Source organism: Thunnus albacares, chromosome 4 (genome assembly GCF_914725855.1).
Source record: "Thunnus albacares chromosome 4, fThuAlb1.1, whole genome shotgun sequence".
Taxonomy (NCBI): Eukaryota; Metazoa; Chordata; class Actinopteri; order Scombriformes; family Scombridae; genus Thunnus; species Thunnus albacares.
In genome coordinates, this window is record NC_058109.1 from 1,014,236 (window position 1) to 1,030,535 (window position 16,300).

The 16,300-nt window shown below is 38.6% G+C and overlaps 2 long non-coding RNA genes across 2 annotated transcripts; one reads left to right on the plus strand and one right to left on the minus strand.

The window, feature by feature from the left end:
• The first annotated feature begins 5,350 nt into the window (after positions 1-5,350).
• Positions 5,351-6,574, plus strand: LOC122981361. The gene is made up of 3 exons (XR_006403215.1): positions 5,351-6,172; positions 6,301-6,355; positions 6,483-6,574. It is a non-coding gene; the product is annotated as an uncharacterized LOC122981361 (long non-coding RNA).
• LOC122981368 lies at positions 6,484-16,032 on the minus strand. The gene is made up of 3 exons (XR_006403223.1): positions 15,827-16,032; positions 14,566-14,748; positions 6,484-6,561 (listed from the first exon to the last, which is right to left on the minus strand). It is a non-coding gene; the product is annotated as an uncharacterized LOC122981368 (long non-coding RNA).
• Positions 16,033-16,300: the final 268 nt, after the last annotated feature.

The following is a 16,300-nucleotide window of genomic DNA, read 5'->3' on the forward strand; positions in this document are numbered from 1 at the left end:
TAAACTGTAGTTATGTAGATGTTTATGTGTAAAACTGATCAGCTTTAGAGGATAGTGTGGTTTGTCCTTAATTTAATATAGTAGTGATGTTATTTTGTGATGTTACTTGGTGCTTATGTACTGTCATATATGGTGGTGAAGAAAGTCTGTTCCTAGGTTAGCTGAACTTTTGACTTATGTTTCTATCTGAGGGTTGCTGACCTGTAAGGTTAGTAAACAGATGTCTTAAATTCTGTACGAGTAGTATTTAAGGGACTGGTTAACCTTTCAGACAAAGAAAAGATAACTAGGTGGTATCTTTGTCTCCAGAACTATGATGCATCATACTTCTGATTGTATTATTTGATTACACTATTTCATAACCTGACAATGCTCTCTTTGTGTGTTTATTGAGTGATCAGCAATTTCCCATTACACTGCTTTTGATCGTCTGCAGACTATCCAGAATGCTGCTGCAACACTACTCACTGGGTCAAAGAAACAATCTCCTATCAACTCGCTCTCTTAGGTCAAACTTGCTGTCTGTACCTGCCGTAAGACACTTAAACTCTGGAATACTCTGCCTGCTCCCTTACGGTCTTCTGCTTCTGTGGATTCTTTTAAAAAGCAGCTAAAGACACCTGTTAGACAGGCGTTCAGGTAACCAGTATGCACCGTATCAGCATTTTATTATTTTTAATAGTTTTTCATTGTCTGTTGTGTGTTTTTAGTTGTTTCACGTTTTTAATCATGTGGTCACTCCATCTACTATGTTTTCTTTCTTGTTGTTTGTGTATTATGCCTTGTAAAGCACTTTGTGACTTATGTCTATGATAAGCGTTATACAAATAAAATTTACTTACTTCCTTAACTACTTTTTACGAGATCACCTAAAAAGTCTATAAGAAACCTGCAGCTGGTTCAGAATGCTGCAGCCAGAGTCTTAACTGAAAGAAAATGGATCACATCACTGCACTGGCTACCTGCATCTTTCACAATTGATTTTAAAGTTCTTTCACTTGTTTATAAAGCTTTAAATAACCTTGCACCTCCCTACCTTAGAGATTTTCTTTCATTTTGTGTTCCAGCCAGATCACCGAGGTCTGCTTCTCTTTTAAAAGTTGTAGCAGTGAGGCTGCTTTCTGTTTCTGTGGAGCTGCCTCTGGTTATTAGTAGAAAGCTCTTTGTGTGTTTTTAAAAGGAAACTAAAATCCCATCTTTGTAATCTGGCTTTCAATTTTAATTTGGAGTAATCTTATAGCTTTTTATATGATTTTATCCCTGTTTGTTTTATTGACTTTTATTCTATTTTTGAAACTTAATTGTATTGCTGTTATAATTTTAAGTCTTGCAAAATTGTATTTATTATTGTCTATTTTGCTTTATCAGACTCATGATGGATGCAGCTGAAGCAGAAACATCATCTTTTTCATTACACAAATTCTTCTTCTCTGGCAAAACCTGGCGCCTACATTACCCACAGTGCACCTGGAGAGTGTGGTGTGTTATGCTAGTAGCGGCTGATGTAGCCTGGAGCTTCTGCTGGCCTCCAGCAGAGACTGAGGAGCTACAAACTTCACTTCTCTCTGACTCCACATCTCCAGATTTATTTACTTTTCACACTCGCAGTCTTCAGCCCCAACCGGCGCCGTGACATCACCAGTGACATCATCAAAAGGATTTATATGACAGAGAACACCTGGAAACACACACTAAGGAAGGAGATCACTGCAGTTTTTATTTGTCTTATTTGAATTTTCCTTATCTTTTACATCTGGGATTTTATTTTCTTTTGCTGTAAAGTATTTTGCCACTTTGTTTTTGATCCTGTATAAATAAAGTTATTATCTTTATTATACTCCGTCCAGCTGACAGTGTAAGGCGTTCTGTATTCATAGAGTTTTATCCAATAATTAGTGAGCTGTCTGTGTGTTTGGAGACGGGCAGACTGTCACTTTAATTACTTAACAACGAGAGGAACACAGCTTCTGTCTGCAGCCTGTCAGCAATATGACACACATCTTACAACATCACATTAGTGTCATCACATTTTATTTTTTTTGGGGGGGGGGGGGGAAACGGAGAGAGAAGCTGCTTCTCCTTTTCTTTTAAACTGGTGCATTCAGGGTCGATTTTGTTTAAAAAATGAACACAAGGGCAGCGCTGAGCTCCTTTCCTCCTCACTGCTTCCACCAAATTAGCAGAACAGATGCCGTCATTTATGGATGAGGTGAAAACCAATGTTTATGTTATTTCCCTCAAACTGCCCCCTGGGTTTCATTAATCTTACTTACACTAACTTTTTAGATCTAATCAGAGCATCTCAGTCTTTTCATTAAACAGGCACTGTAATTAGGACTCTGTTTAACTAACCTTCTCAGTGTCACAATTAAGGGAAATATAAGCCTGAAGTACAGCGTTAGATTTGTTTATTCACCTGCACAGTTTGCTAAATGTTTTACAAATCCTTTACAAAATGAGTATTTAACCCTGCAGAAGAACTGAAGGTCTCTTATTGAGTCAAACCTCTGGGACGTATTTTATTTCTGTCATCACACACCGCTGCTGGATAACCTTTAATTACTCAGTAATCTGTGGAACATCATGATTAACACGAGTCTGCAGAGAGCTGTCTTTACATTACATTCACTTCTGTCGTATTAATGAAGGAGAGGTCAGAGAGGCAGAGATTCAAACAGAGATTCAAAGAAAGCTTTCTAATGATAATAATAATAATAAAACTTGATTTATATTCATTTCATACAAAAAGATTCATGTGCTTCACAAAACATGAAACGCCTCCCAAAAAAAATCTAATGCAAGAAACAAAAATATAACAGAAAGGATTAGAAAGAGGTTTGAAAATGAATAAATAGTGAATAAAAAACTGCAGGTGAGGTTAAAATATTATAAAGGTTTCTGGGTAAAAGTAATTTTAAAAGATGATTTTCAAGTTTTGTTTTAAAAGTTGCAGGTGAGGTGCAAATTCGTATGTTTCTACTAAAACATTTATGAAAGTTTAATAAAGTTTAATACTTATAAAACAGTAAAGAGGTGAGTAAAGTGAGAAGAGAACAGAGAGTGATAAAAGAGAAACTTGATATGAAGTTATCAGTGTTTATATTGAACACTTGAGTCTAAACTAGTGTGGTGGACGTGATTTAATAGTGTTCTGGAAATGACACAGAGCAGAAGGGATGGAAACACTTTATACCGTAAGATTAAACAATTGGTAACCAAAAGGTAGGGAGGGCATCTGCATACAGGATCAAGGCAGCATAGCAGCAATGATTTTTGTATCAGAACTTTGTTTTTTTTCGGTGACATGAGCACGTTGGCGGTGTTTTTGTAATTACTCTCACTGCCAGAAGGGGGAGACAAAAGTCATTTTTCATGCAGGACTTTAACTTGTAATGACGTATTTTACGTGTCTGTATTGGTGCTGTTGAAGAAAATCACTCTCAGGTAGGTGAAATCAAGGGGGGGGGGCTGCTGCATTCAGACAGTACAAAAAGGTCAAAGGCAGGAAAGACACACAGTCGGCATCTTGTTGATCAAGGAGTTGTTCCCAGACATCACTTGATTATCAAGTCTCTACCCAAATGTGTATTTTCTTCTTCACTGGGAACATAATGTTCCCACATATGTTAAACTGCATAGATAGATATAAGACTGAGTCCACAAACAAAAGCAGAAGGCAGCGTCTGGCTCCGCCGGCTCAAACCTGTGACCCCGAGCCTGTTTCATGAAATAAAAAGAAAGTAATTTGCGAACACTGTTTACAGATCGCAAATGGTGGCAAAGAGTGGTTTATTAAATGATGGTCTCTTCCTAGTTGCAGACACATGTCTGAATCCTACAGTCGTCTCACATCTTCATGGGCAGCAACAGGGTTTTATTTGATGAGTTAAATATACAGGAGAGGAAATGATCTCTTGTTGCAAATCACATCTTACATGTTGCAACTTTGTTGAAACGGACCCTCGGTGAACAAACTCAACTCGTACCGTTATGTAGCTGATCAGTATTTCAATGACAACAGTAATAAACAAACATGGCGTCTGTCGGTGCAGAAGAAAGAAAAGACGACGACACAAGATGTGAAACCTCACAGAGGACGTGACAGAGCCTGAATGTCTGAATGAAGAGGCGACAAAGTTCAGTTGGAGCTTCCTGAAGTGGGACTCTATTGGACATTGACAGTTAAGAGATGACAACAAACAGGAGTAGAAAGAATCAAGGAAACAAAGGTTTGCTGCCAGAATTGAACCGTGGATGTTGCGGTCATGCGGCAGCAGGCTGCCGCGGCGCCAGAAGCTGATTGGTTTTGAAGTGAAGAAGGTCTGTTGTCTCTTGTTTCAGGTATAAAGGACCCGTAGCTGCTCAGACTGCAGCTCCTGCTGGTTTGTGTCAATTATCAGGTGACTCCAGAATGCAGTAATGCATGAAATCGAACCTGCATGTAAGAATCTACAACATGCCAGACACAACATATTATCCAAAGCAGATTATTTTTATATGTTCTGTCTGGATCTGTAAGAACAAATCTGTCGGTTCGAGTTCTTCTTGCATGAGATTTGTGTAGAAAAGAATCAAACTTTTACTTCTTGCTCACCTGAAATGTTTGCGTGCTGCATTCAATGACGTGCAGATTAATTAAAGTGTCTCCTCTCAGGGTTTTTCTGTCCATTGCTGAGAGTTGAAGTGACGCTCCTTCAGTCATCGACTCGACACGCGGACACACAAAGACACATTGATTTCCCAGATGCTTCAGCTTGTTCTCCAGTTATCAGCGCAGCTTCCTACTGAAACAATCAATAGCCCTTACTAATGATGTACACAGCGTGGCAGGGAGCTTCAGCTCAGCTGCTGTCTCACACTGAAGGGACGACACATGGCTGATGTCGGGGGAGTCATTACAGAAAGTGGAGAAGATTAATGACCTGATGAAAAGAGAGGAGGAGGAGGAGGAGGAGGAGGAAGAGGAGGAGGGAGAAAAAAGTTTGACACAGCAACAGAAAGAGAAGACTTTAGTTTTATTCAACTCTGCCTGCTAGAAAGGAAATTTATTTATGACTATGTCACTGAGCAAATATTTTAAATTAACGTATCTAGCAAGATGCAAAATGCAGGTAAAATGTTCACTGACAAAATATTTCATTTGATTCCTACTGAGACTCTGACAGCACTTTGTTAATGTTAGTAAAAGACTGAAGTCTTGGTTTAATACTGGAAAAGTGACACAAAGCACAAGACATGTTAATCTAAATGAACAAAAACATATGTTGTATTAAACTTTTTAACACATAAAACAGACACACAATGACCAGTAAATAGTAACATCATTGTCCAACCAGCATGAGCTTACAAGACACTACAAACATAACAAGAGTAATAACATAATGAGAGTGAAAGAACAAAACGTCCACCAACAAATGTTTTGTAGTTATAACAATAAGACACACTGAGTCAGCTGCACATTTCCCAAAAGCAGGACAGAATTTTTTTCCCGAAATATTATTCAGTCAGTGAAGTTCAGTGTGCTTTAGCCTACATTTAATAAAAAACAGAGGAAACAGCAAAAGAAGAAAGTACAAAGAGAAAAAAGCAGAAGACAGTGATATAAGAATAATACAAAAATACGCCCACATTAAATATGACACAATATCAAACCAATTATAGACCATACAAATTATAAGCTGCTGCAGATGTTTTTGTTATTATTCTCAGTCATCATACAATATAAACATAATGCTGTTGGCCAATTTACACACTGCTTATTATGCCTATTTAGGTAAAACAGGCTATTTCCAGGCACATGATGCCGCTGTGGTGAGAGAACTTTGAGAGAACACTGAACAGCTGTCTCACATTATCCAATTTACACGTCCCCGTCCAATCTCTACACTTTTATAAGCACCACTCGCCATAGTGATATGCGTCACCGGATAATGGAAAGCAAAAAAGAAACCTAAGTGGCATGAGGAGGAAAGTTTGCTAGTCGCAGAGCAAGTTGAGCAAAACAAAACAATCATTAAGGGAAAATTCAGTCCTAATTTAACCTCTCAGCAGAAGGAGGACGTGTGGAGAGTCATCTCTGAAGCAATCAATAGTACATTTCATTATGCAGTAAGAACACCGAGAGGAAAAAAAACACCTGCAAAATACTTCTGCAGGGAAACAGAGGAAACAGGTAGGCCTGCGTCTGATTGCAGCGTTACACTGTGTGCATTGTAAAGTAGACTTCTGTGGTGTTATTGGTGATCTCTCTGGCACAATGTGTATTTAACTACCTGGGATGTTCAAATGTGACCATCACAGGGATTAGAGGAGGCCAAGATGCTGCACTACTGAAAGCCACTGAGCACCAACATAAGTAGGTTTTGATGTTATGTTTACTTCATAATTTCAAATGATCTTATTGATGAATTGTATTATAATTCACACTGGGCATAAGAAAAAAACAAAGAATAATGTGTTGTAGCTCTAACTCTAACCCACAGCGTCTGATTCCTCCTTCACTATAAGATGCTCCATCAACCAGCAGGTCTGCTGGTCAAACTGGAGGAGGAGCTTCTTCACCTGCAAAGGGAGAAAATAAAATTGGAAATAAAAATAATACTCTCAAAAGAACAAAGCTTAAGAAATGAAACTGTGGGTGTGATCACTTATTGAGTCAATCACCATTATGCCTTGTTTTTGTAGTTTTATACCCAAAGTGAACGTTGGCAAAGAAGGTAATAAAGAGGAAGAGGGAACATGTGGTAACCAAGGAACACAATGGAACTTTATAAGTCAAGAAATAGTTTAATACCAGTCCACAATATAAATATTGGTTACACGTATACATGTCAGAGAAATCATCGTTCTTCAGGAGAAACCAGGTTTCTCTGACACGCGACACCAAACCAAACTTGATTTTCACAATGCAAACACATCACACATCACGCAGAAACAAATAAAAAAGTACTGGATGATCAGCGTCTCTCTCTCCCAGGTCTCCTTCATTATATATTCTGTGTGCAAAGCGAGAGAGAGAGAGAAACACCCACACAGTTTCCATCTGGAACATGTATAGATCATACGTCAGGGGCGAGCCGCTGTGTGGAGCCCTGATTCATCGACCTTGCAGTTCAAATCAATCAGGTTGATTGACAAACTGACCACCCGGCTCCTGGTCAATACAACAACCCCGCTGTGTGTGTGTGTGTGTGTGTGTGTGTGTGTGGGGGGGGGGGGGGGGGCTGCTGCTCCGTTAAATGAGATGAAAATGAAGTCTCGGGGCTTTTTGTTCTTCAGAGAAGTGGCTGAGAGGGGCGTCAGTGATTTAAGTTGGAACAGAGAGCTTCACAACAACAGCCGTGGGATCAAATCTGATATCGATCCGACTTCTGGAAGGTACTTGGAATCCCATTAAAGAAACCTTTGGGTCTCAATTTCTATATATGTGTGTGTGTGTAACCCTGCACAGTCACATGATCAGCATCAAACTATATAAACTAGTGTATGTTCTCCTGAAGAAGACCTGCTCTCTGCTTTATAAGAAATATTCTTCCTGTTTTAATGATTGGTTATAAAGCTTTGTGCATAAAATGTGTTTTTTACAGTTAGCTAGTTTAGTCCAGTGGTTCCCAACCTAGGGGTCGGGCCCCTCCAAAGGGTCAGCAGATAAATCTGAGGGGTGGTGAGATGATTAATGGGAGAGGAAAGAAGAAACAACAAAGTTCTGATACACAAATCTGTTTTCAGTTTTTGGACTTTTTCTCTAATCTTTGATTTTTGCTGAAATATTGGATCATTTGAACATTTATTGAAATGAAAGCATGTGAGAAGTTTAGAGGGAAAAATCACTATTTGGTGGAGCTGTTAACAACTCATAGACATGTGAAATGTGACCCCGACTACACACTGCTTTTTGTAAGACGTCAAAAGACAAAAAGGTTGGAAACCACTGGTTTCATCTTTAACAATGTGTTGTATTTTAAAAGCTTGTTATATTATCCATTGTGTCAAATCTTCATCTGAAAAGTAACTAAAGCTGTCAAATAAATGTAGTGGAGTAGAAAGTACAATATTTCCCTCTGAAATGTAGAAAGTAGCATCACATGGAAATACTCAAGTAAAGTACAAGTACCTCAACATTGTACTAAAGTACAATATTTGAGTAAATTTGTTATTTTCCACCACTGGTCTTAAATATCAGGCCTTCATCTTCAGTGATAAATCAATTATCAAAATAGTTGCACTTTTCTATTGATTATCTATTGCCTTATTGATTAATCTATTAACTGTTGCAGCTCTACTACATTCACTACATGCTACAGATACACACATCTCTCCCAGCTCAGACTACATGAATCAATCTGATGTTTTCATGTTGAGAATTCTACAGCGTTGGATATCAGTGATGACAAATTGAAATGCTAAAACACAAAGCAGCCACACACACACACACACACACACACACATATTTCACGTCAATAAGAAAATAAACGCAGTGATTGAATGTTCCCAGGAGGTCCTCTCAGTCTTTGCTGCAATCAACTTTCTCTGTGGTGTTGTGAGATCAAACTGAATCCGTAATGTGTTTTTCTACTGTTTTTCTTATTTTAAGGGATATGGGTAATTATGGGTGGTTTGACAGAGCCATGCATCACGGTCTGCCTGATACCTCACGGCTTTTTGAAGATGATTCAGTTCATCATCTTCAATGATTTGAATCCGCTTTGATGTTTCGGTGAGGTTCTCTGTTGCAGTCGGAGTAAGTAAAACTCCTGCGACGTGTTTTGCAATGTAGTACGACGATAAAACAGACTTTTAATGCATCTTCCTGATGCTAATTGTGATTATAACATGATAAAACCCAGTACAGTTCCGCACTGCAGTACTGACTGATTCGTTTGCTCTGGAGGGAACATAATAACAGCATTTTAACACATTTTACCTGAAATAACAGGGATGGACTTCACAGGAAATCTGTTGACTGCTTTAAAAGACAGAAACACAGAGACACTGATGTTGTCTAAAGTTTTCAGATTATGGAACAAGTGAAGGCCAGCTGGTGGTAAAATAATCTTAGAACACGTGTATCACCTTAATATAGAAAACAAATGTATGAACATCAACATCATGTAAGACAATTAAGTTCAATCATTGTCCAGTGTTTTCAGGATGTTTAAGGGGGGCTGTATGTATATATATATATATATATAGCAGCAGTGTTTCCCTTTTTTAGTTTATCATTATTATTATTATTATTATTATTATTATTATTATTATCATTAAATCAATCCACTGTGGGTGTCGTGACGTAGTGGACTCCTATGGCTGATTATGATTCATCCTGAGAAACATGAATGTTTCACACTAATTTCATGACAATCCATCTAAAAGTTGTTGTGATATTTCAATAAATACCACTAACGTCACCCTCATGGTGGCGCTAGAGGAAAAGCCAGAGGATCACCAAACTCAGACAGATTCATCCTCTGGAGAATATGAATGAATCTCAATCCATCCAATATTTGCAGATATAGTTCAGTCTGGACCAAAGTGGTGAACCGACAGACTGACTGAGCCACAACGCTAACACGTCAAATCCAGAAGACACATGGAGCATCTTTCACCTTAGTACCAGGAACCCCCAAATATAATGTACCCAAAATAAAAAGGTTACTGTCCTTCAACCCATTTGATTACAGTCATAACCCTGGTCTCATTTAAAAAGGTAAATCTTTCAGTTCTACAACCAGAAACTCAGAATGAGTATTAGTGATCCAGGACTGTTGCTGGACAGGTTAAAGTAGACAGAAGCTGCTGTTACATCAGGAAAAAAGCTCCTGATGTCTCCGCTGTCCCTCCTGATACTCCAGTAAAGTGTTTGCCAGGTCAGCAGAAAGTGAAACAAAACAGAGACCCTGACCAACTGCTGACCCATAATGCCTCATGTCACTTGCTTCACCTCTCCCTCCTCCTCCTCCTCCTCCTCCTGTTCACACACCAAGGCTGCAGCCTCTCAGTCTGCTTTTAACTCTTTTCTTCTTCTGCAGGACACACATGAGGCAGATTAATTAAAGCTTGTGCAAGTTTTAATTAATCTGCCTCATGCCCTGAATGTATCACATGTGAAACGTCCAAAAACCACATGTGCCCTTGAATACATCACATGTGAAACGTCCGAAAACCACATGTGCCCTGAATGTATCACATGTGAAACGTCCGAAAACCACATGTGCCCTTGAATACATCACATGTGAAACGTCCAAAAACCACATGTGCCCTTGAATACATCACATGTGAAACGTCCAAAAACCACATGTGCCCTGAATGTATCACATGTGAAACGTCCAAAAACCACGTGCCCCTGAAGTTTCACATGTGAAATGTCTGAAAACCACATGTGCCCTTGAATGCATCACATGTGCCTTTGAATGCCTCACATGCGAAACGTCCAAAAACCACATGTGCCCTTGAATACATCACATGTGAAACGTCCAAAAACCACATGTGCCCTTGAATGCATCACATGTGAAACGTCTGAAAACCACCTGAACATTTCACATGTTAAAACACATGTGAGTTAACACATGTGTTTTTCTCATAAGGGGCTGCATATATATATATATATATATATATATATATCATACAAGAGAGCAAACTTCAATTTTCCAAACAATTTAATAGTAAAATACGACACTCAGGACTGAGAAACTTGATGTGAAATGATAACTGCTGTTACGATGAATCAGTTAACTTTCACTTGAAGAGTTTTGTTGTGATTTTAAAGGTATATTTTGTCTGTAGAAGCTCAAACTAGTGAAAGTTTACCAGAGTTCAGTTACAGAACCAAGCAGTAACACCACAGCTGAGGCCTCACAAGTTACATTTGGGAGGAAAATCAATAAATTCAAAGACCAATGCCAAAAGAAAAACTACACAACACACATTCTCTCCTGATCCGATAATAAAGGGTAACTCAGGCCGTCTGGCTACCACTGTGACAGACCGTAGCATTACAAATGATTCTGTTTAATCCCTGGCTTGGATTTACTGACACTAAACCTCACTGAGCTCATCTTTGTCTTTGTATCGTCCTCCTCAGCCGACATCACCTGTGAAGTTCCTTCAAAGTTTAATATGAGGTCACATCTCTTTGCTCTCCTCTCCCTCTTAATCACATTAAACACAACATCAGGACACTGTGAGAGGTTAAACAACAAAAAAAAACACAGAACTGGTGAAAAATGAGAAACAGCTATTGTGCTCTCAGAGTATCGGCTGAAATGGAGCCGACAGAATCCTGTGATTTATCTTTAATGCTGACCTTCCCTTTGATGTGAGGGTAAAGATAATTACACTTTCCTGTTTCATTCAGTTAAGAAACACCTTCCTGCTCTAATTTCCTCTCACCTTGACAGCTGCACTGCTCTTTATTCCTGCTTCAATCAGAAGTCCTCCAAGTTCAACCTGAAGCCACCAGCTTTCATTTAACTGATGCTTTAGAGATTCAGAAGGTCATTTAGTGCACTGTAGAAAAAAAAAAAATCTGTATTTTTACAGATTTTATTTTACAAATTTTTCCTGTATTTCAAAAATAAATAGAAATGTTACAAAAATATACTGTTAATTTACATGTTTAATGTAAAACAACATGGCAAATGTGTAACTATGAATTATCATAAAATTTCCATTTTTAAAAGAAGAAAATTTTGCTTTTTTTCACATAAAAAGACTAAATATATATTACCACAGTTATGCAGACGACACACAAATTTACATAACCGCATCACCAGGGGACTGTGGTCCAATACAAGCACTGAATAAGAGCACTGAACAAATCAATGATTGGATGTGTCAGAATATTCTTCAGTTAAACAAAGACAAAACTGAAGTCATTGTTTTTGGAGTCAAGGAAGAACGATTAAAAGTCAGCACTCAGCTTCAATCGATAATGTTTAAAACTACAAACCAAGCCAGAAATCTTGGTGTCATCATGGACTCAGACCTGAACTTCAACATCCACATTAAGACAATTACAAAGTTACAGCCTACTATCACCTGAAGAATATATCAAGAGTTAAAGGACTTATGTCTCAGCAGGATTTGGAAAAACTTGTCCTGCATTTATCTTCAGTAGACTCGACTACTGTAACGCCGTCTTCACAGGTCTCCCTAAAACATCCATCAGACAGCTGCAGCTGATCCAGACACTGCTGCTCGAGTCCTCACTAAGACCAAGAAAGTGGATCATATCAGTCCAGTTCTCAGATCTTTAATCTGGCTTCCTGTCTGTCAGAGAACTGATTTTAAAATACTGCTGTTGGTTTATAAAGCACTGAATGGTTTCTGATCTGCTGCTACATTATGAAGATGGTCTGGATCAGGTCTGGATCAGGTCTGCTTTCTGTCCCTAGAGTCCAAACTAAACCTGGAGAAGCAGCGTTCAGTTTTTATGCTCCACATATCTGAACAAACTCCTAGAAAACTGCAACTGCTGCAACTCTCAGTTCTTTTAAATCACAGCTGAAGACTTTTCACTTTCATTCTTGTATTTTATCTTTTGCTCTATTTTAGCTTGTTTTTGTTTTCTACTCTCTTAACTCTTTCATAACTATTTTAATTGTATTTAAATGTCCTTTTATAATGTGTTTGTTTTGCACTTTGTCTTTAATGTTTCATGTAGAGCACTTTGAATTGCCTTGTTGACACGTTCTATACAAATAAACCTGCCTTAAACAAACCATATCACAGCTCAGGTGTTTGTACCTGCTCAGTGTGACCAGTGCAGGTGGTGCTGATGACACTAATGAGTGCTGACTCGTGTCAAGTAGAGACAAAGACCAGACCAAACCAGTGAAAAACTAAGGAACAAAAATGAAACTATAGCTAAATGTAGAGCAGCAAACAAAAAATCATGTTTGTTCCAGCAGGAATGAAACAGCTGTAATACAACACAAACAGCCTCATTATATTTCACTTAAAACACAAACTCTGAAACAGCAGGGAGCAAAAGTCTACGATAAACACCCAGTAAATACTTCTCATCTTCTTTTGGAGAGTATTTACCTTCATCTGTGTTAACACTGTCTTTTATTATTGCATTGATTAGGGATGCACAATATTATCGGCACGTCATCGGTATCGGTCGATAAAAGCTCTAAAATGAAATATCGGCTGACTGTGCTTCCCTCGACGGACTGTTTCACCCTGACGGTCCCGGTGTTTCCTCCGCAGGCTGCACTTCACTCAGCCGCCCGTCAGACCTGCTGCTTCTTCCCATTTTAACTTAAATAACAAACCGGGACTCGGTGCTCCGGTTGGATCCACATGGAGAACCGGGGCTAACGTTAGCTGGGAGGCTAGCGGAGCGTTAGCCGCAGCATGGCCGGAGGGAAGCACAGCCAGCTAGCCTCCGCTAGCAGCAGCAGGTCTGACGGGCAGCTGAGTGAAGTGCAGCCTGCGGAGGAAACACCGGGACCGTCAGGGTGAAACAGTCCGTCAAGGAGCTTCTATGTTCGGCTGCACAGATAGGAAACACCTCGGCTGACAGGATGTACCACTCTGTTTGGAAAAAAAATCTTTTTGGTTTATAACGGTGGTTGTCAACCAGCGTATTAGGTGCATTACCGCCACCTTCTGCTCCGGAGTGTGGACCAGAGATTAAATCCTGCACATTAATCCTGTCTGTCTAATAAACTCAATGAAAACTCTACTGCTGCTCCCACTTGGCAGGTTCATTAAAGTTTTAATGCTGAGCTCCTGAACTCCAGTCTTCCTCAGTTCTTCCTTCATATATTGTCTTTATTGATCATAATTAGTACAATCTATGATGCATGCGTAATAGTCTCCTCAGCCAGCTGGAAAAAAATATGTGCATATATCAGCAATGGCCATTGGCCACAATCAGTTGGAAATATCAGCATATTGGATATCGGCAAATAATCCAATATCGTGCATCCCTAGTATTGATGTATCTTCACATTCTAAGACATGTTTGTGTTTCAGCTGTGATTTATTTATTATTATTAGAGAAAGCAGCTGTTCTTCTTCATATCATTACAACAAGGTGGCAGGTATCTGCTGACTCTCCTGCTTGTTTATTTAACTGAAACACATACTGGGAGATTAATTAGTGTTTTTGCATTTAATATTGAGTTGAAACAGCTACATTATATTATAACAGTAGTAGTTATAATATAAACCACAGCTCTGTTCATCTACAATCACAGTTTTACCTCCATTCTATGTATTAGTTTGTATTATTGCCTCCTCAAACTAGAAAACATCACAGTGTCCTGACATTTACACAGTGTGGAGAAAGATTTCTACAGAGAGTTAAATATTTCATTAACCGTCAGTCAAATGCTTCAGAGGGAGTTGGTTAGCTTCGGTGCTTGTTTGGGAGGTCATAAATCTAAATGACTCTGTATTGATTGTTGAGGTGAGACGGCAGGCAGGGATTCAGCTTCTCAAACCCCGAGAGGAGCCACAATCACTTTATAATTCATGTCCATTTATTATGATTATGTTTTTAACTCTACATTCTGCGTTGGCATTAAAGGATACGTGTAATGACTCGGGACTCACAGAACCCAAAAGCATTAATTCAGCTGCAGTAGCGGAGTGTCCAATATCTTAATCAAGTCCAGAGAACAAGCAGGAGTCACAAAGCCAGTCAGGCAGATCAGGTAGACCTCTACACAATGTGGCAGACGGGTCAGGGACTGATGAGGATAATGAGATCCAGGTGTGGAGATGGGTGGGAAGGATCTGTGGAAGGATCCATGATGACAGGAAAGCATAAAAACAATGAACTTGTGACAATACGACTCTTTATTTTCTTCGTTAACCACAAAACAAACAAGAGTTCTGTTAGTGTGAATGAGGCACCAATCTGGAAAATCAACAACTGTGGTGTATTTTCATTAAAAGTCATTGGTGTGCTTAAAGACAATATTAAGCTATGCAGATTGATTTTATAAGTTTATAAGCAATAAGGGCTAGTGTGATACAATTTGTATTGGTGTAGTTATAATCTCATGAACCATATTTAATCACACTGTACGTATAGAGGCACGATAGAAGAATCATAATCATACACTGGAGAAATGTGAGTGTGTTTGTATTACATGTCACTTTGCTTGGGTCTGCTAAAGTCTTCACCTTTCAAAAATACTCTCTGGAGGAGATCAAGAAATAAGGGTGTAAAATGACTAGAATAACTTATAAAAAAAAATAAAAGGCCAGAAGACAACTTGGCAATAATGGTGTAAAATGATTCCCAATACTTATATATAAAAATTGGATATAATCAGGTAGAATTGAATATGCCAGTACATATCCTCAAACACCTCAAAACCTGTTTTGAAGAGTTTTGACCAACAACGAGTGACGGAGATAAAAGTAACATAATAATTGGTCAAAAATTAGGGAGGGTGGATGATAAGGTGTGACCTAAGCCGACCCAAGGGCATAAAAACAATGCCCCAAAGAAAAAACCTTTGGAGCGATTTGGTTCGTTGTAAAAGTGCTGATTGCTCCCCTTTTTTGCCGGCATTAAAGAACACTTTGCTGCTTGGACCTCTGACTCCCTTTTTATTTTCAAGAGAGAGTTTTTTGCTCTGGTACCTTTTTCTGCAACAATTTGATACAACACAACAAAATAAGTTTTATAATCTATCAGTCAATCAAACTTTATTCTTAAATCACCTTCTTGATCCACACATGTCAGGACAATTCAAAGTGCTCTCAAAGAATCCGATCAGTGAAGAGGATTCTGTTTAGAGTTTAGTGCTGATCCCACAAATAAAAAAACATAAACATAAAATATGTATAAAATATGAAATACCGCATAAGGAGGGAGTTGGAGGAGCTGCAGCACCAAACTGCAACTGGCAAGACTGTGATCATCAGACTGACAACAACTGAAACAAGCTTCACTTCTCTACCTGAACTAACACTAAAAAAAACCCACAAAATATTTGACTGTATCTGATAAAATCAGGTGCATGTGAACCTTGTTAACACGCAGCAACAGTCTGACGGATGGATGTGGATGATACTGTCGACTCTGTGTCTCTATCAGAGAAGGACTGAGCTCGTTGGATGAATCTGTCACAATAAAATCTCCCATTAATATGAGAAAACATTATTGTAGCGAACAAAGTATTTCTAAATATAATAATATACTTTCTCTAACATTAATGAGAAAGGTTTCTCGTTATGAGAATGTTTTATTGTTGTTATAATCAGAAATGTGAAGGCATGTTTTTATTTTATTTTAAGGGTTGCAGTTCTACGCTGCTGTGATATAAAAGCCTGT